The following is a 19,514-nucleotide window of genomic DNA, read 5'->3' as shown; positions in this document are numbered from 1 at the left end:
TGATATGGATTCAGGTTTTAAGGGGCCTGAAACTTGTACAAGCTGAGGATACCTCATTAAGAAAAAGAATATCAAGGCATCTTATTTTGCAAATTTTACAATATACAACCCTGTAGACACACATTAGTGTCCCTTAGCCATAGTCCTCTGGGGCAAGGGACCTGAGATATAAGCCTCATTAGTTTCATGACAAATTCACTTATGGTAACATTTGTCGAACTGCAGTTGGAACCAGGGTTTAAATGGACATCTGTGATCTCCACACCCTTCCCCACCACCACTTGTCTCTTGAGAATGTCTGGTGCTCAGGCTCTTGACTAATTTTAATTGTCCCTCCACCTCAATACACTCAAATCCTGGAAATATACCATTTTCATAATTATTTGAAACTGACTACTGCCCATCCCACAGATGAATTTTCTTTCCTGAAAGAAATATGGTCACTGACAAAGGAGAAATGGGTTTCAGCACACCCGCATTCCAAGGCAAACGCTTTGGCCTCCATGTCATGGGCTTGAACCTGATTTTCCCAGTCACAGCACTGCTGAAACTGATAGTCTAGTCATGTAGGGGATTTTCCTGACTTCGTGTCTGTCTCCTCATGGCTGTTTATTTGTACTGCTGTCTGCTTCAGTTTGGGACACTGACCTTATAAGCTACTTCCCCAGCCCAAGTCTGTAGCCAGAAAACTAGGAGTTTCCCTCTGGCTCTGCTTACAGCCAATTGGAAGGAACTGGCTATTGATTCATTGTAGAATTGGACTGGGGTAGGGAGAGGAAGAGGGAACTGTGGAATGGAGAGGGAGGGAGGGGGAAAGGGAGGGAGAAAAAGAGACAGAGAGAGAGAGAAAGGGAGAGAGAGAGAATTAGAAAATCAATGCCAAGCCAGCTGCAGCTCTCTGGACAGCTGAGTCATAGGAGCAAGCAGTTTTGTTGGCAGGCAGGCTGTGCATACTAACTCTTGAGTTCCGGCTAGAGTGGGGATAGTTAAATTAGAAAGTTAAAGGAAAGGAAGCCACAATTTCATCTCAGATAGCAGTTCATTGTGAGAGTCCTATGATCAGAAATGAAGGGTAAGAAGCTGAGTCCCCCACAAATGAGAGTTGTCCTCATAAGGTCAGTCAGAATCTCTCAGAGCAGTCTGAACATTGCTATTTCATTTGTTTAATACATAAATTACAGTAATTGCTAGAAGATGCTGGATGAATGCTCCTTATTGGAACTGGCTAAAGGTTGTCTGAAAACGCTGGCTACTGAGTCACGAGTTCATAATCAGCTGTGTTGTGACTGGACTTGGCAGTCCTACTAGGCACCAGAAGGTCATTATTACAGAAATAACTGGACTGATAGTTATATGTCTATAAATTTGTCCAAAATGAAAAAATCATCTCCAAAGGATGACAAGAAAGGCTTAGAAGGAATCTAAGGAGCACAGACATGAGTGTAGTTGGCCATCACCACCCTGGGCAGGGGATTCACTCCAGGTGGAATGAAATGTGCCCTGGCAGACATTACTGGGTCACTGAGCTTGTGAAACGAGGACAAACTTGATAGAATCCGTCAACCACATGCTTTCACCTCTAAGCTCTGCTCTAGCAATAGGCCTCCATGTCCATCATGCCTATTCAAAAGTCTAAGTAATGACTAGGCCTGCTCTTTCTTCTTCCGTGCACAGAGTATGGTTATTTTCAAAGAATATCACAGGGCCTTACTCATAGGGTTCCCTACCCATCTATGCTATTGAACCTTAGTGTGGCTGAAGACTACACAATGATCTTTTCATTCATCTCTTCTTCTGATCTTGTCCCTACCAAACTCTTTTTCTCCCTTTAGATAATAGATGAAAGAAGTGTATCAAAGTGTGTGTGTGTGTGTGTGTGTGTGTAATAAGGAAATGAGCACCGCTCTGTCTACTCTGTGGATGACAAGTGCAGTGCATCTCCTTGCCTGAGGTCTCTGCTGCCATCTCCCTCTCTCTCTTTAACGAAACTCCGGATCTTGTTTGCTCTGGGCTAGTGGTTCTCCACTCTGCAGTAGAATCACCCAGGGAGCTTTAGAAAGAGCGGTACCAGGGCCCCATCTTACCTCCAACTTCCTCCAGAGAGTGGCCTGGAGAAGAATGTCAATAGGACGAGTCAAGCTCCCCAGGTGATTGTAATGAGTCACCAGTCACCTCTCAGGTGTTTCCTTACGCAGGCCACAGAAGCATCTCAGTGACTATCATGTAAAGGTTCTGTGACATTTTGCAGGAACTCTTACACAGTTCATGGAAAATAGTGCCTTACAGTCATTTCTGGCTAGCATAATTAAATTAATTCTCACTTTGTTGCCTTCTAAGGAGAAGGCCAGAATCCTGAGTCGCGGTCCAGACTTTGCTTACATAGCACTGGACAAATAACTTACCCTCTTGGGACCTGTATTTCCTCTTATAACAAAATGAATTGCCTAAGTCTGATATGCAAGTCCTCTTTCAGCTCCAGGCTGTCAGGATAAAAAAAAAAAATCCAATGGCTTTTATCAGTACTATTGTTAAATCAGCCTGCTGTGTATCAGCTGTGTGACCTAGGGTGGCTCATTTATCTGATGTAAGAGAGCCTCAGATTATTCATGTGTGAAAATTAGATGTGTTGCTCATGCCAGGTTTTCCAAATGTGTTCCGCAGAACATTCCCTGTACAAGAGTTCCCATAAAAATAGGTTTCCAGGGTATAGCACAGGAAAGGGTCTGACAAGTCTTAAAGGTAATTTAACTAGGATAACCTTTTTTAAAAAATGGTTGATATATAATTTTTTAAAAATTATTATATATTATTTGAGATGCAGAGAGATGGAGGAGAGAGCAAGAGGGATAAGGGAACATAGGAAGCAAAAGAGAGAAGGAGGAGTTCCCATCCACTGGTTTACTACCTAAAGGCTCACATCAGCTAGAACAAAAGCTGGGATCCAGGAACTCAATCCAGGTCTCCCACAGGGTGTCAGGAACCCGACTACCAGAGCCGGTACCACTGCTTCCCAGTCTCTGTATTAGAAGAACATTAGCATCAGGAGTCAGAGCTGGGACTTGAAGTCAGGCATTCTGATTTAGGACACAGAACTCTTAACCACTAGGCTAAATGCCTGCCCCAGTTAACTCTTTAAACCCAGAAATTCCCATAGTTATTTGATCATGAAGCTACTGTTTTGTTATAACCCTATTGACATCCCACAGAACTAACTTGCTACACTTGATGTTCAGATCCATTTCACTTCTTAAATGCCACCATTTTGTGGTCAATGCACAAAGCTGTCAGATAAAGGATGAACAATGTGCTCATTCCTTTGACGTGTAAATGGAAGATTATTTGTTCACAGCTTCTTTCCAGTCTTGGGCAATTTCTTAGGGACGGATTTAATCTGATACTAGGATCAGATTACCTGCTTTTGAGTAAACAATTTTAAAAATGTGATGAAGGGTCAGAATCACTCAGGATCAAGTCTAATGGATTATAACCTTCTTCACTGTAGCCTACAGGAGGTAGGTCTTTGTGACTCTACTTTTCAAATAAATAAATAAAATCTTAAAGAGAGAGAAATAAATGACATCTATTGACTGACTCATTTCTCTCAGTTGAATCCAAAAAGACCAATTCCATAAAACCAAAGGAGTTCAGAACCCTAGGACTCATCTGCTCACAGACAACAAAGGTGGATCTGGAGTCACACTTCCCAGCGGGTCAGATGACTGGGGCCTCTTAATGTGGTGTCTTGGCTTTCCCATCTGTAAGGTGGAGATAATAACTAGCCCTAATAAGAGTGACTTAATCATAGAAAAAGTGATTTCCTATGAGTATGCCACCTAGAATAGCACTGGCCCATGATAAATACACAATATTTTTTGTTATCACATCAGCTTACAGACCTAATTCGTGTGGCTCATAGAAGGTAGTTGTTTATAGGTAGGCCATATACTCTCTAGTTTGCCTCAGACTCCACCTCTCCCTATAGTATTATACTTCTTCCTGGCCCCTGTATTCATTGTGTGCACCTGAGTGTAAAACAGAGCCTTAGTAAAGCAGACATTGGCAGTGTAATGTTTCAGTGCTGACTCATCAGTGTCTACCAGAAAGATAGGGCTTTCTAAATGTTCATTGAATGAATGAGTGAGCATGCGCGTGCGCACACACACACACACACACACACACAAATTTTTGCTATAATATCCTATGCAAGTGAGTGTGAACGGGCACTCCCTATCTCACATGCTGTATTTGGACTTGGGTGCTTATCGGTAGCTTCTGTGTACCTTGAGTACACGTCTACCCCTTAGTGGTTTGTTTATTCTCATTCAACCCTCAGATACTTTCAGACCACAGGGGACACTGGAGAAAATGCAGTCTGATCCTCCTATTTGATAGAAAAGTAATAACCAAGGAGATCAAGTGACTCTCAGAAAGTCATGATCGATTGTCATTGTCCCAGCAAGTAGGTGTCCCCTTAGGAATCAGCAGACACTGTTTTAAAAGTGATTTGAAGGCCGGCGCCACGGCTCACAAGGCTAATCCTCCGCCTTGCGGCGCCGGCACACCGGGTTCTAGTCCCGGTCGGGGCGCCGGATTCTGTCCCGGTTGCCCCTCTTCCAGGCCAGCTCTCTGCTGTGGCCCGGGAGTGCAGTGGAGGATGGCCCAAGTGCTTGGGCCCTGCACCCCATGGGAGACCAGGAGAAGCACCTGGCTCCTGCCTTCGGATCAGCGCGGTGCGCTGGCCGCAGCGCGCCGGCCGCGGCGGCCATTGGAGGGTGAACCAACGGCAAAGGAAGACCCTTCTCTCTGTCTCTCTCTTTCACTGTCCACTCTGCCTGTCAAAAAAAAAAAAAGTGATTTGAAAGTCTCTAAAGCTTTGAAATATCAGTTCCTCTGGAACCCATTCCACCATAAACTTTGAATGCTAAAGAGCTTTCCAAATAAGTTGGATAATCTTGAGATGCGATCATGGGTTCCTTTTTATATGAAGCAACAGCTCACTTGTTAATTACTCCTTTGGTAGAAGGAAGGAGAACAAGAGGATAGGGCACAGGCTATGCCCAGTAAAGGCAGACACATATTTAGAGGATGGAAGTTTCAGAGGGAGAGCAGAAAAAGAGGGTAGCACTGAAGCCAAGCCTCATCCACTCCACAAGGCCAGACAGCCCCGATCCCCACCCGTCCAGATCAGGATATTGCTCAACATCCCCTGGGGGAAGGGACGGGGGTGGGGGACAGGCAGTGGCTAATTTAATATAATCAACATGCAATAGGCTCCTTTTCACCATTAAAGGAACAAGAAAGGAGAAGAAGGCATCCCTTGGTATACTTTCTAGAATCACAATCCTAGCTGGAAACGGGTTCGGGAAAAGTGGGATGATGCAAGTCCAGATCTGCTGGAATCACCCTTATTCATTGGCTCCCCTTCAGACAATACAAACTGTCATCAGAGATTGTTACTCTCTGTCCGTCTGTCTGTCTCTGTCTGTCTCTCTCTCTCTCTCTCTCTCTCTCTCTCTCACACACACACACACACACACACACACACAGTGGCACTTAAACCCTTTGATCATGATTCTTTGGAGTAAAAGTTATTTATCTTTTCTCAGTGCTCATGGATCCCAGTTAATGTCTGGGGGATATGTTAGGGCCTTTTCCCCTAATGCCCTGCATACCACACAAAGTACCCTGTTGGGGAGCAGGAGAGAGCAAATATGTCTTGAGAGCCTTGTGGTAATGATGATAAACCCAACCAATTCTCTCTGCTTGAAGCCAACACAAAAATGAGCTGTATTCACAGTGCCTGGGTTGAATAACAGTTTGCCAGGAAAGATATAATGGAACACCTACTTTATGGCAGCCACTGTTCTAGACGGATATCCCAGATGTGTAACACAGTTCTGCTCTGGAGGGGTTCAGAGTCTGGTTAGGAGACAGATTTAATTGTGTTATTATCTGTTGCTGCATATTGTTACCCCAAAACGCATTGCTTCATGCAACAAACATTTATTATCCCACAATTTCAGTGGGCCAGGACTGTGGGCATAACTTAGTTGGTTGCCTCTGACTCAGTCTTTCAGGAGGTTGTAGTCAAACTGTCAGCCAAGGCTGTAGCCATTCCAAGACTCAAATGGAGCTGGAGCATCTACTTCCAAACTCATTCACACAAAAATCCTTGACATGTGGGTGTCCTCATGACAAGGTGGATGGTGATCAAAGACAGCTAGGGAGAAGCAGAGAGTGCCCAAGAGAGAAGGCATAGCCTTTTTAACTTAATCTCCAAAGTGACATTCCATTGCTTTTGCAAGTCGCTAGTTCAGCCAATTCTGAAAAGGAGTAGATTATACAAAGGCATGAACATCAGAAGATAAAGACCACTGGGGTGGTTTTAGAGACTGCCTGCTGCACTGGAAGATGGAGTTTCAACATGACACAGAAATACCATTCAGTAGATTCCGCTGGGCTGCTATGGGAGTACAGAGGAGGAATTCCTCAGTCATCCTGGGGTGGAGGTGGAAGGGTTAAAAGAAAATATAATTGCCAGAAGGGGCAGGCATGCTTTAAGTCCTGGAAAAGGATGGAGGTTGCCAGGCAGAGAGGAGAAGATAGAGCCTGAAGAATGAGAGAGGCATAAGATGACACACATTGTTTCTGCCTGCTATAGACAGTCTACTGGCATAGTCCTTATTTGACAGCTGTCAGAAATGAAACATTCCTATTGATAGAAGTAAAGCATTTGAAATTTGGGTAACAAATAGTTCCTTTGGTTGGTAGCCCATGACATGGAAATTTTATCTCTTCCTCCCCTTTGTTCCTAGCACCTCCCTTGCTGCACTCATACTGTTTCAACCAAAGTGACTTGTGTCTCTCTGAACCCATCATGCTCTCACATTTCTTCTGCCTGGGATACCTGCCCTTCTCTCTCTGGGCATCTTCTTTGCTTAATTCTTCATCTTAATTCTGTATTTAATATTTAACACATTTCTAATACTTAATACTGTATCTCATAGTGTAAGTGGGAAGCCTTATCTGACCCTTCCACCCTGAATTAAGAGCCATTATTTTTATGTTCATGCCACTCAATGCCTACTTCCGCTAGTAATGATGACTCTGTATTATAATTGCCCACTTACTTGTCTATGTCACATCTTTGGGCTCTATACAATCAGGCATTGATTCCTGTGTCCTTATGGTTGTATCCTTAGTGATTGGCCTACATTAAGACATTAGTCTGTTTTTGACAGAGGGAGGGAAGAAAGAGAGCAGGAGGTAGGAGGGAGGGAGAAAGTGAAGGAAGGTTTCCATTTGGTTCTCTAGAACCTTTAAAAACTTACAATTGACAATAGGGGACCTAGGTGAGAAGAAAACCTAGATTGGCAACCCAGGTAGTTCTTCTCTTGTGATAGTATGATATCTTAGTCCATCTGAGCTGCTATAACAAAAATACTGTAGACTGAGTGTTTTAAACAACAAACATTTCTCATAGTCCTGGAAGTTGGGAAGTCCAGGGTCAAAGCAGTGGCAGATCCAGTGTCTGGTGAGGGCTCACTTCCTATTTCACAGAAAGCATCTTCTTGCTGTGTCCTCACATGGCAGAAGGGGCAACAGAGTACTCTCTGGGGTCTCTTTTATAATGCCATTAATCCCATTTATGGCATCTATGCCTTTAGGACCTAATTATCTCCCAAAGGCCCTGTCTTCAAATACTACCGTATTGGGATTTAAGTTTCAATATGTGAATTTTAGGGAGATATGAACACTCAGTTAATAGCATATGGTCAACCATCAGAGCAGTGTAGGTATGAACATTGATCTATATTTCTTTTCTGTAATATTCATGCCCTTGGAAAAATATTCATTACATTCAACCTATTTAAGACCTGTCAAAGAAAAATTAAGTGAAATAATTGAAGAAGGCCTTGCCAGTAGGATAAAAGATCTTGGGAAATTCAGAGATGTTTGACTAAAGGAGAATTCATAACAGCCTTTTCTCCTCCTCTTCTATCTAGACTCTACCTGGGATCAGATGAAGGTGGAGGACCCTCAAGACGAAGGTCACATAAGTAGATAGGTACTCAATGGTAGGATATGGCTGGTATGTGGAAGAGTTACTCAGAGTCACAAAAGGAACTGATAACTCATTGTCCAGTCTTGACTCCCTCATCTCTCTTGGCTTTTTTAGAACAAATCCATTGGTTTTATATCCCAGCATCCATTTGTACTTACTCTGGTAAAAATACAATTATTTTTCCTTTGGGAATTATCACACTTCAGCTCTACATTTTAAAAATATTCATTTGAAAGGTATAATGGCAGAGAAATGAGGTCAGAGAGAGATCCTCTATTTGATGTTTTACTCCCCAAATGACTGCAGCATTTGGGGCTGGGCTAGGCCAAAACCAGAAGCCAGGAACTCCATCCTGGTCTCCCACATGGGTAGTATGGACTCAAGAGACTTGAACCATCATCTGCTGCTTCCCAAGCACTTTATCACAGAGCTAAAAGTGATAGTCAGGACTCAAACTGGCACTCTGGTATGGGATATAGCATCCCAAGTAGTGCCTTAACACACTGCAACACAGCACCCATTCCTCAAACTCTAAATTCTATGTTGTGATGATCATCTGACCTTTCTCTCTATCTCTAGAGATGACACATGAATGCTATCTGGCCTTTAAAATTCATAATTTAGGGCCAGCTCTGTGTCTCACTTGGTTAATCCTCTGCCTGTGGTACTGGCATCCCATATGGGTGCCGGGTTCTAGTCCCGGCTGATCCTCTTCCAGCCCAGCTCTCTGCTGTGGCCCAAGAAGGCAGTGGAGGATGACCCAGGTGCCTGGGCTCCTGCACCCACATGGGAGACCAGGAAGAAGCACCTGGCTCCTGGCTTCAGATGGGCGCAGCGCCAGCCGTAGCAGCCACTGGGGAGTGAACCAACAGAAGGAAGACCTTTCTCTCTATATCACTCACCGTCTAACTCTGTAAAATAAATTTTTAAAAAATCATAATTTAAAGTCATGAAACCTAGACCCAGTCAATGAGGGTAAATTCTGAGATTTTTAAAAAAAAATTATTGGGTAGAGAAGCTCTGTTAATTCTGTATTGTTTGGGTAAAAACCACTGTGGTTCTGACATTTGTAGATTTCCTCCTCCCTCTTCCTATTTTATTATGTTCATGTTCTTGGTGTCGTTAGCAAAGCCACTCTCAATATGGAGTGCAGATAGGAAGGATGTGCTCACAGTGAGGTCTCCTATCAAACTGCTGGGAGTGGAGAGCAGAACCCTCTGTCCATAGATATGCATATGCTTTGCACAAGTTCAGGGGAAGAGTTCAGCCCTTATAGTAAATCCACACTAGGGTGCAGGCATTATTGTCTGCATTTCATATTGGAGTGCTTCATTCAAGTTCCAGCTCTGCTTCCAATTCCAGTTTCCTGCTAATTTGTACTCTAGGAGGCAGCAGGAGATGTCCAAGTACTTGGGTCCTTCATTCTACACGTGTGGAAGACTTGGCTTGAGTTCTAGGCTCCTGGCTTTGGTCTGACCCAGTGCTGGCTCTTGTGGGCATTTGGAGAGAACCAGTGGATGGGGGAATCTCTGCCTGCCTGTCTCTTTCTGTTTCTCTGCCTTTTAAATAAATAAATAAATAAATAAACCCCCACATGTGACAGCCTGACAATCTGATATCCAGAATGAAATATGCCATAGATTACAAATTTGGAAAAACAGAAGGGTAGAGTATTCCTTGAAAGAAAGCAAAGATGGTATCAGCATTTAGCAGTTTATTAGTGCAAGAACAACAGACTGTCAAAACAGTTCCTGCAGCTATATGTGTGTGAGAGATTATGAGTTACATAATAAGCTAAAATTAAATTTTTCAGAAAACACAACATACACAATGTATTCTAGTACCATTTACATCTACTCTAACCCTGCAAACTGTGTGAAAATTTTGATATGGAAAGGAGTAAGATTTGATTATATGGAAATTTTGCTTATATGCCACACCTCTTTCTCTAGTGATGCCTGCTAAATAGAATACCGCTGCACTGGACATCATCCTGCTCAAACATGAGTTCTTTTAAAATTCTCTCAGCAAGTCTATTCTAAAGACCCCAAAGAGAATATTTTTTGAGTTTTGAAAGAGAACCTCACATCACTCATGGGAAGCAAAGGAAATCTGGAAATCTCCTGGGTCCCTAACAGCCCTGAGACCAAATAGTAATGGCCAGGGGCCAAAGTAATAGTGGAGTGCCCAATACTAGTCTCCCCAGACCATAGCTTTCCTTCCTCGGCCACACAACTTGTTTCTGTACGGATCTTACAAAGCAATGTTTCCAATATCCAAACCCCAGGAAAGTAGACTTTTGTGAAGTACTGAGAGAGAGCAGGGTATCTCAAATCCTCTGACATGGCTATAGAATCATCAGCTCTGTTTAAGAACAAGGGAATTGGGGCCGGTGCCATGGCGTGGTAGATTAATCCTCCGCCTGCAGCATCAGTATCCCATATGGGTGCCAGTTCTAGTCCTGGTTGCTTCCTGGCCTGGGAAAGCAGTAGTATATGGCCCAAGTCCTTAGGCCCCTGCACCCACATGGGAGACCCGGAGGAAGCTCCTGGCTCCTGGATTCAGATCAGCGCAGCCCCGACCATTGTGGCCATCTAGGGAGTGAACCAGTGGATGGAAGACCTCTCTCTCTCTCTCCCTCCCTCCTTCCCTCCCTCCCTCCCTCTCCCTCTCTCTCTCCCTCTTCCTCTCCATCGTGTAACTCTTTCAAACTAAATAAATCTTAAAAAAAAAAAAAAAAAAGAACAAGGGAATTAAGAAGTGGCTTGCTCAAGCCCACATATCTAGTCAGGGTTAAAGGGCCAAGAGCAATGTCAGAAATTCCAGACTTGGACAGATAGACCCGCTGCCTCTCATCAGTTCCTGTTGCCAACCAAGTGGTGACAGATTGAGGCCTTGACAACACTCCATAGCTGACAACATACCAACCAGCACCACCTAGTGGAAGAGAAGGATTAATCAGCTCATAACCTCTCAACACTCTTAAGCAAGTTATTCATTCAACCAAGGACTTGTGAGAGCTGACCTTCATCAAGTGTCATGTGGGACAGATTGGAAAGTTGCAAGGAATGGAAATGGATATTATGGCCTGTGGAATGATCCATAAAAGTGTGGAGGGAGAACTGAAGTGATTTAACATAAGCAACCATCATTAGGACCTAAATTTATAAAGTAGGAGGTATATATTCTAAAAGATCCAAGAAGAATATTTATTGACAGTTGAAAGTAATAGTAGCCGGTGCCGCGGCTCAATAGGCTAATCCTCCACCTTGCGGCACCGGCACACCGGGTTCTAGTCCCCGTCGGGGCGCCGGATTCTGTCCCGGTTGCCCCTCTTCCAGGCCAGCTCTCTGCTGTGGCCCGGGAGTGCAGTGGAGGATGGCCCAAGTGCTTGGGCCCTGCACCCCATGGGAGACCAGCAGAAGTACCTGGCTCCTGCCTTCGGATCAGTGCAGTGCGCCGGCCGCAGTGCGCCGGCCACAGCGGCCATTGGAGGGTGAACCAACGGCAAAAGGAAGACCTTTCTCTCTCTGTCTCTCTCTTTCACTGTCCACTCTGACTGAAAAAAAAAAAAAAAAGTAATAGTCACACTTAAAATGAAACCTCATGAGTAAAATAGAAAAAATAGTAGAAAGATACCCTGGATTTGGGTCTGCCCATTCTCCTAAATCCAGTGGCCTTCTGTGTTCAGTCAATAGAAGGCAGGTCATGAGAATTTACTGATTAACAAGTGATCCATGTAAAAAAAGAATTTATATGGAAGTTTCCTTTTGAAACTTATTCTCCAACACTAAATACAGACCAGACAAACTGTGATTGCTACCTATAGCTCTTAATTGTAAGGAGATTGAGGGAAAAAAATAACTGGAATAGTTACAAATCACTCTTACTACCAGATAACACTGACCTGATTGCTGTTGGGTTTTGAAGTCCCTAGCGTATACATGTAATCAGCATTCTTGAGTGCAAATAAGCAGAGCTCCAACTGCAACTAGCTTAGACCAGGGAGGGGGAAATTATTGGAAGATATCTGGGGGTGTTTTATATAGTCAAAGAAATAGTTGGACAACCAAACTATGAAAACAGGCAAGGTGCCTCTGGACCTCAGAACAACGGGAAATGGTGACTTGGATGGTTCCTGGGCTCCCTCGCCTCCCCCTTGTCTCTGATCCCTCTGTGGGTCAATTTCAGTTTTTCTCACAATGAGCCTGTTTTTCTTTTGTGATGGGAAAAAAAAAATGATATTGTGAAAATCTAATCTTTTATCCTTCACAGCTTCTGCCTCTCGAGAGAAACTAGCCCCCTTCTGATTTTTCAAATTCCACGTTAGAAGGATTAACTGGTCTAGCTCAAGACAAGTGCCTTGGGCCTGCTGTGCTGATACTGCTGAGAATATGTTCACAAATTATGAAATAATGGCACTTTGGAATCACTACTGCCACCTCCAATGAGACCCCACATCAGCTAGTTCCACAAGTCAGCTCTATAAATAAGAACATTAATCCAGACCTGTACAGTCTTCATGTTTAATGAGCATTGGGGTAAGAAAGCAGGGAGAATTTCAACCAGGATTTTTCTACCAGAGTTGCTCTAGAGGAAGTGGAGTTAAACCTATGTACTCAGGCTTCTTGGGTGGTGAGGAGGGGTATCCCTGGAGAGAGATCACAAGGTTTGAGTACTGTAAGTCTAGAGTTTTTTTATGGCTGTGTGTCCAGACCTTAGTCATGTCTTAAGGCTTCAAAATCAAAATCTACACACACCACAGTTGTACTCTCAGCATTGGTTGCACTTGCCTGGAGAGTTGGAACCCCTTTTCCCTTACACTATAATTCTAGACACTTTACAACCAAATTAAATCCAACTTGGGTCAAATGGTTCTTGACAGTGCTGACAAGTGGAAACAATGGATTCAGTCTTCATTTGGTTGAATTAGTGTGTTCTTGTCCTAGTTTCCAGCTATAGTAGGTAATTGGTCCTGAAAATCAATCTAATATAAGATAGCATTCTAAATTATGATTTTTCAGGGTATAAGAGACTCTAGGGTAATACTATTTCTTTCATTTTTGTCCTATTCAGATCAAGATTTCTTACTGAGTAATGGCACTGAACTCAGAAAAAGAGTTGATGGCGACAGGAGAGGAGATCAATTAGGGACTGATACAAAAGAGTTCCAAGTATGGGCACCTAATTTCATAATCAGTGTGAACAGTTATTTTATCCCAAAAGTAATGAGTATGAAATTCAGATGGCAGCTCATGCAAGAAAAGTTATTAATGCAAAATCAAGAGATTCCATCTTTGGGGAAAAAGCTAATATCATCATCAATAGGATGTGATAATTGAATAAAAGAAAACAGAAGGGATTATCAGCAGAAGAGGTCTACAAGGAAAGTGGGGCAGGTTGCATCAGTGATGACCTCAGGAAGCCAAAATCCCACCAACGTGGAATTCTGTCATGGGAAGGATTGTAGTTGGGGTAGATGAGATGAAGAGTTGGAATCATGGATTCACTGCTCATGGTTGTTGCAATCAGGTACAAGTTTCTTTTATAAAATTACTATTTAATGATTCTGAAGAACAGAAGTTTCAATTCATTCATTGGTGCTAAAATCAGACTTCTGGTTCCAATATTTTTAAAAATAAGCAACAACAAAATAATTTAAAGGCAACTCTTTGAAGATACAGTAAATTTATAAAGCCTATCATCTTATCAAAGATGGTGGAGCCCCGTCCCTTTGAAGCCATGGACATTCTCATGTTAGCACAGAACACCCTGAAAGTCCACCCCACTCTCTTCATCAGAGTTTGATCTGTGTCTTGTATGGAAAGGATTTCATTATTGAATCATCTTTTGGTGTACACCTTGCAAGGATTCTGAGGGGAATATTCAGTTGGGGACTGAGAGTAGCTTGATGATGGGAAATATATTATAATGGGAGTGAAAGAAAGAAACAGCCTTAAGGCATAAATTAGGCATCATTGTATTTGAATTCTATTCCAGGTTGAAAATTTTTATTTTTTGATTATTCATCAAACATGCAGTTCTAGAAATAATTGTGGTAGGCTTGAGATAGAAATATTAAAAGGTGCAGTAGCCCTCCATGGCCCCAAAAGGTCATTCATCCCTATATTACTAAGAGATTCTTTGATTGCAAGAAACAAAAACACACTCAAGCCTCTCAATTGAAGAGAATCAGTAGGATTAGAGTAATGAAAATAGGAGAATACAAAATTTTCTATGTTTGCAAGGTGACTACAATATTTTCCACATATTAGAGCCTCAGCTTTTGAAACTATGAGACTTTAGAGTTGTGGCACCTGCTGCTAACTGAGTATCCTTGGGCCCAATTCCAAACCAATGAAACAGAAACTGCCATAGCCATAATTTAGGTCAAGTATCCATTGCTGCATTCAGTAAATATTTATTGAGCACCCACTGCATATTGGGCATTTTTCAAGACTTTGGTGCTCCCACAATAGAAAAACAACTTCTATAACTTCCTGTGCTTACATTTAGGGTTGGAATAGGTAGAGAGCAGCACAGACAAGGAAGAGCTAAATTTATACTACAAGCTCAGGAATGATAAGTATTAGGAGGAAGAATAAAGATGGGTAGAAATTAGAAGATGACAGCAAGGTACTATTTTAGAAAGATTTTCTGACAGTCTGAGGAGGTGAAAGTGAGCAGAGATTTTTGAGGAAGCAAAAGAGCAGGCCATGAGAATCTTTGAAGGGCCTTCTAAGTAAAGGACCAACAGGGACACAAGACCCATGATGGGCCCAAGAAGAAGTTCCTGAGATTAAAACACAAAGAACAAGAAGAGAAGCAGCCTGAAATCCAAAATGGAACTTAGGTAGCCAGGCCAGGAATTTGAGAAGGAGAGAGCTATGACCTGATTTTACTTAAATTTAGCTTAAAGTTAAGCTCTCAGCCAGTAAGTTGAAACTCAAGAGTTCAAAACCACAAAGCTTGGCTCTAGAGCTTAGGAATCATTGATTTGCTCTCATTATGATGCAGAGTCTCCTAGTAAGGTGTCCAGACAGTCTGAAGGCTCATCTGTTTCCAAATGCATTGGACTTCCAGCCTGAAGATAGTGACAGAATTTGATTTTACATAGCAGTTGGGATGCATTTTATATTCAAAAGACATGTGCCTCTTTGCTATAAGTCTATTCATTTGGTTCACCATTGGAAGTTCCAGTTTAAGCTGCCAAAAATGTTTAGTACTCTTCAGAACAGATTTTTCTCCATTCTATACCAGCTAATCATCTTCACCTATCTTCTACAAAACAGCACCTGAATTATCTTTTTAAGCAAGAAGGGGAAATACACTCACCCAGGGCCACACAGCAAGGTAGTGATCGTGCTGGCAACAGCATCTCAAAAAGGATGAGAGAGAGTAAACGGAAATTGTATGCCTCTGTAGGTATACTCTCCTCAGGAATCTCTCTGCAGAGAACACTATGCAAACTAAAACTTGCTTTCTTTAAAACTGAGTCATCTTCATGTTCTTTGTTCAAGAGTAAATGTGCTGATATGGTGCATGTTCAGAGAAAAAAGCTTGCATAATATCAAAAACAAAGCACACGAGAAACTAATTCTTTTCTTCAATTTTTAGGATGACTTTGAAAACCAGATGCATTGATTCCAACTGACCAGAAGTCTTAACTTACTGAAATTGTTGCCCTTTGTCTATCTGCATGAGGAAGAATCGGGTAAGGTGGCAACAGCTGTATTAAAAATAACTACATCCCCAGGTGCCAAGCACTGGATAACAGGGTATTATATATGCAGATTCAGTCCAATCTATTTTCATCAATGGGTCTAAATGCTTAGAATTGACATTTAATCACTTCATTCAATAAACATTGTTTGAGTACCTCCACTATATTCCAGGTGCTATTCTAGGCCTTGGAGAAACAACTCTGGATACATTAAAGACCCTCTGTATGGGAAGAAAGCAAATAAATATACAACATATCAGTTAGTGGTGAGTGCTGAGAAGAAAAAATAAACCAGGAGAAGGGTGATAGAGTGAGAGAATAGGGGCTTCTGAGCTTTTACCAAGACTGATGATAGGAGTTTTCTCTGATTATGTGATGTTTGAGCAGAGATCTAGGCAAGACAAGATTATGACATGAGAAGAGGGAAAAGCTGGTTTTCTTCATCATATTCTGTTAAGTCAAGGCAGAAGATGGCGTCTTTTAAGAAATAGTATCAGAAGGTTCTCAAAGAAAACATTAGCCCTCAGTTAATTAGAAAATCCAATTGGCCAGAATTCCTCTTAACTCCATTTCCTAGGCAATCAAATGAGTGTAATATATGCATTTATACATACAATATATAAATTTAAATGCTCTTAATTATCTTCTCAGACACAACATGTTATAGTGGGAAAAGAATGAACTTTTATATATTATATAAACTTTTATATATTTATATAAATATAATAAGTATAATTGGTGAATTCCACTAAGAAAACAACTCCATCTTTTTGTGATTTTGAGTCAACTTGTTAACCTTCCCAGATTTCATTTTATCCATAGAAATATAACATACTTACCCTTTAGACTGACTATAAGGATTATATCAGATGCCATATGTAAGATTAGACACCTAGAAGTGTCTAAAAATATGTTAAACTTGTTTTCCCAAGGTGCCAAGAGAATTACTAATCCATGAAGAGTGTCACAAAGTAATGCAATAGCTATAAAATTTTATTTCTTTTCCCAGCAACAGAATTGGAAACTTTAGGATATCCAGGAAACCAGTGGCTTAAGTGCACTTAAGATTTATTGAAATGATTATTCTACTGTGTCGTCAGTGTCAATGTCCCTTCTGGACTATTCGTTTGAAGTTTTTTATTCCAGCTACATATTAGGACAGCAGACAATAATGAGAATGAATATCATGTCTGGAATTTCTCCTTTTAACACTGAGCCCTAAGACTATAACCATCAGTCAAGCATGCTAGACATATGCTCAAATTTAGCCTTTCATTGTCTACAGAATTAACATTTCTTCTTCGTCCAGTGCCGGTGGTCCAGTGGGATGGGTCCTATAAAATGGGCACCCATGAATTTTCATGTAACATTTATTGAAACAGTTTTTAAGAACCCAATACCTACTTCATTGGGTTTTCCTAAAATAGAATGAATAGGATCTGCTTAGTTCCATTTTAAACTCACTTGTGTATTTTTCTTCCTCTTATTGCATATTTACAGCACTAGGATTAGAATAAAATTCCCACGTCCTATCTGCTGCTTGGTACTCTATATGGTGGTTTCTTTAAAATATATGAATGGGCTATTTTCTCATTTCTGTTAGTTATTTCCAGAGGTTGGTATTGGGACAGCTGCAGGATGGCCATCACTATGCTCATTCCACGTTGTTGTTGAAGTTTTTCATGAACAAACCTAGCAATTAGAGATCAAACCACTGTTGGACATCATCATGCTGCCCTTTCTCCAGAGGTTCATTCCATTTTTACAGATGTGGTATCAAGCTTTCTCAAAATGGAAAGGTACTATCTTCTTCCATTATAAATTCATTTTTATTATGGGTATGAACTCTACTTGAGTTAGTGTTAAGTGTATACCTGGAATGAACCCCACCAATTTTAACATCAGAGAATTTTCTATAAGCTCATAGGCCTTAGAAAGGAGTCAGCTAACCCCTGGGAAAACCAGAATACCTGATCTTTTCTTTTAAAATGTTTATTTATTGATGTATTTGAGAGACAGAGAGTCAGAAAAAGAGAGACAGACAGAGAGCTCCAGTCCACTGGCTCACTCCCTAAATATCCGCAATAAGCTGGGAGTCACGTACTCAGCTAATTCTCCCATATGGGCAAGAAGGACCCAGCTACTTGAGCCATCACCTGTTGCCTCCCAGGGTCTGCATTAACAGGAAGTTCTATCCAGAGCAGATGCAGTACTCAAGCCCACATATTTTAATATGGGATGTGGACATCCTAATTAATGCTCTGCCAGTTCAAACACCCAGGCCATCGCCCCTGAAAATTGCCTGCTACTTCACAAGCCCCTGGATATTGACTAAATTTGTCTTAATTGGATGTGTCAGCATTCATCTTCAATACTAAGTGTGAAGTCAAAGGGAAGCCTTGAAAGTAGTTATCAGACAGGCATTTTGATAAAATGATAGTAATCAAACCCATAAAAGGAGCCTAATACTGGAATGAGTATCACTTTTAGGTAATATTTGGTACTTTATTACTATAATTTACACAGCATTTTCTAGACTATTAGCTTATATACTGTCTACCAGTCAATGTATAGTAAATAATCATCTTCATTTTCACAGATAAGAAAACCTGAGACTTAAAAGTTAAACATGGACTGGAATTGTTAAGGTTAAGCTGCCGCTTAAGACACCAACATCCTATATTGGAGCGCTGGTTCAAGTCCTGGCTGCTCCACTTCCAATCCAACTAATGTGCCTGGGAGGGCAGCTTCTAGAAGATGGCCCAAGTACTTCAGCCCCTGTCACCCATGTGGGAGACCTGGATGGAATTCCTGGCCCCTGGTTTCAGGGCCAGACTAGGCTGTTGCAGTCATTTAGGGAATAACTGGGTAAAGGAAGAATCTCTCTCTCTCTCTCTCTCTCTCTCTCTCTCTCCATTTCAAGTAAATAAATATTTAAAAACAACAAGAAGAAGTTAAAACAGTTTGCCGAAAATCATACAGCTAGCCAACGTCCACAGGAACTGGACTGCAGGTCTTCAGACTTAAACCCTCTGCTCTCTTCCCTCCACTAATGTCTTCCAATTCCTGTATCTTGTAGATACATTTATTCATTTTATGACATCTACTACCCACTTGTTCTTTTCATGCTATTTTATGTAGACTCAAGTTTCAGCTCACTGATGAGCTACAGATCCTCAACAAATCTCTGAATTACAAAATTGATTCTAAGTTGAAGGAGATGTGAAGTGTGTTTTCATACAATAAATATTATATCAGCACACATGTACTTCTGAGCTTGTTGATAAAAGAATAGATTCAGTTCTCTCTGTCATTTTTTTTTGGAGCTGCACCCAGTTCTTCCTGTGCTTTGAAACTCCAAACCACTGTTCACCCCAAATTGCAGTGGGATCTTTCAACATATGCTCTCTAGATCAGTCACTCAGTACTTTGTCATGAATTGACTATGTGTCTCATGTGTCACTGGCTTATTATTCTTGGTTCATTATAATTTAATTTTCCCTATATGAATTGCCTCCCCACTAGAGATTAACCATATAGAAAGAAAACAGGGGCCATATCTCAAACTTTTCCCAATGCCTTAGATTTAAGGTTGCTTAGAAGTGTATTTTTTAAAGACAGACCCAAATAAAATCTATTATACTTATAATGGTCATTTACCTGCTACTTCTTTTTGTTAACAACTATTTTTGTTGGGTAGTCATGTGATCCAGAAATGCAATGAGA

At 41.5% G+C, this 19,514-nt stretch overlaps 1 protein-coding gene across 6 annotated transcripts in view; it reads left to right on the top strand.

The window, feature by feature from the left end:
- Window positions 1-16,452, top strand: part of LOC127484203 (uncharacterized) — a 256,632-nt gene extending 240,180 nt beyond the window's left edge. For all 6 annotated transcript variants that reach the window (XR_011382413.1, XR_011382412.1, XR_011382414.1 and 3 more), the window contains one exon: window positions 15,683-16,452. The gene's annotated coding sequence lies outside the window, so the exon portion shown is untranslated. The remainder of the gene's footprint in view (window positions 1-15,682) is intronic.
- The last annotated feature ends 3,062 nt before the right edge of the window (window positions 16,453-19,514 follow it).

The sequence above is a fragment of the Oryctolagus cuniculus genome, chromosome 15, assembly GCF_964237555.1.
Source record: "Oryctolagus cuniculus chromosome 15, mOryCun1.1, whole genome shotgun sequence".
NCBI lineage: Eukaryota > Metazoa > Chordata > Mammalia > Lagomorpha > Leporidae > Oryctolagus > Oryctolagus cuniculus.
Note: the sequence above shows the minus strand (reverse complement) of the source record. Positions and strands in the feature narration are given on the sequence as shown.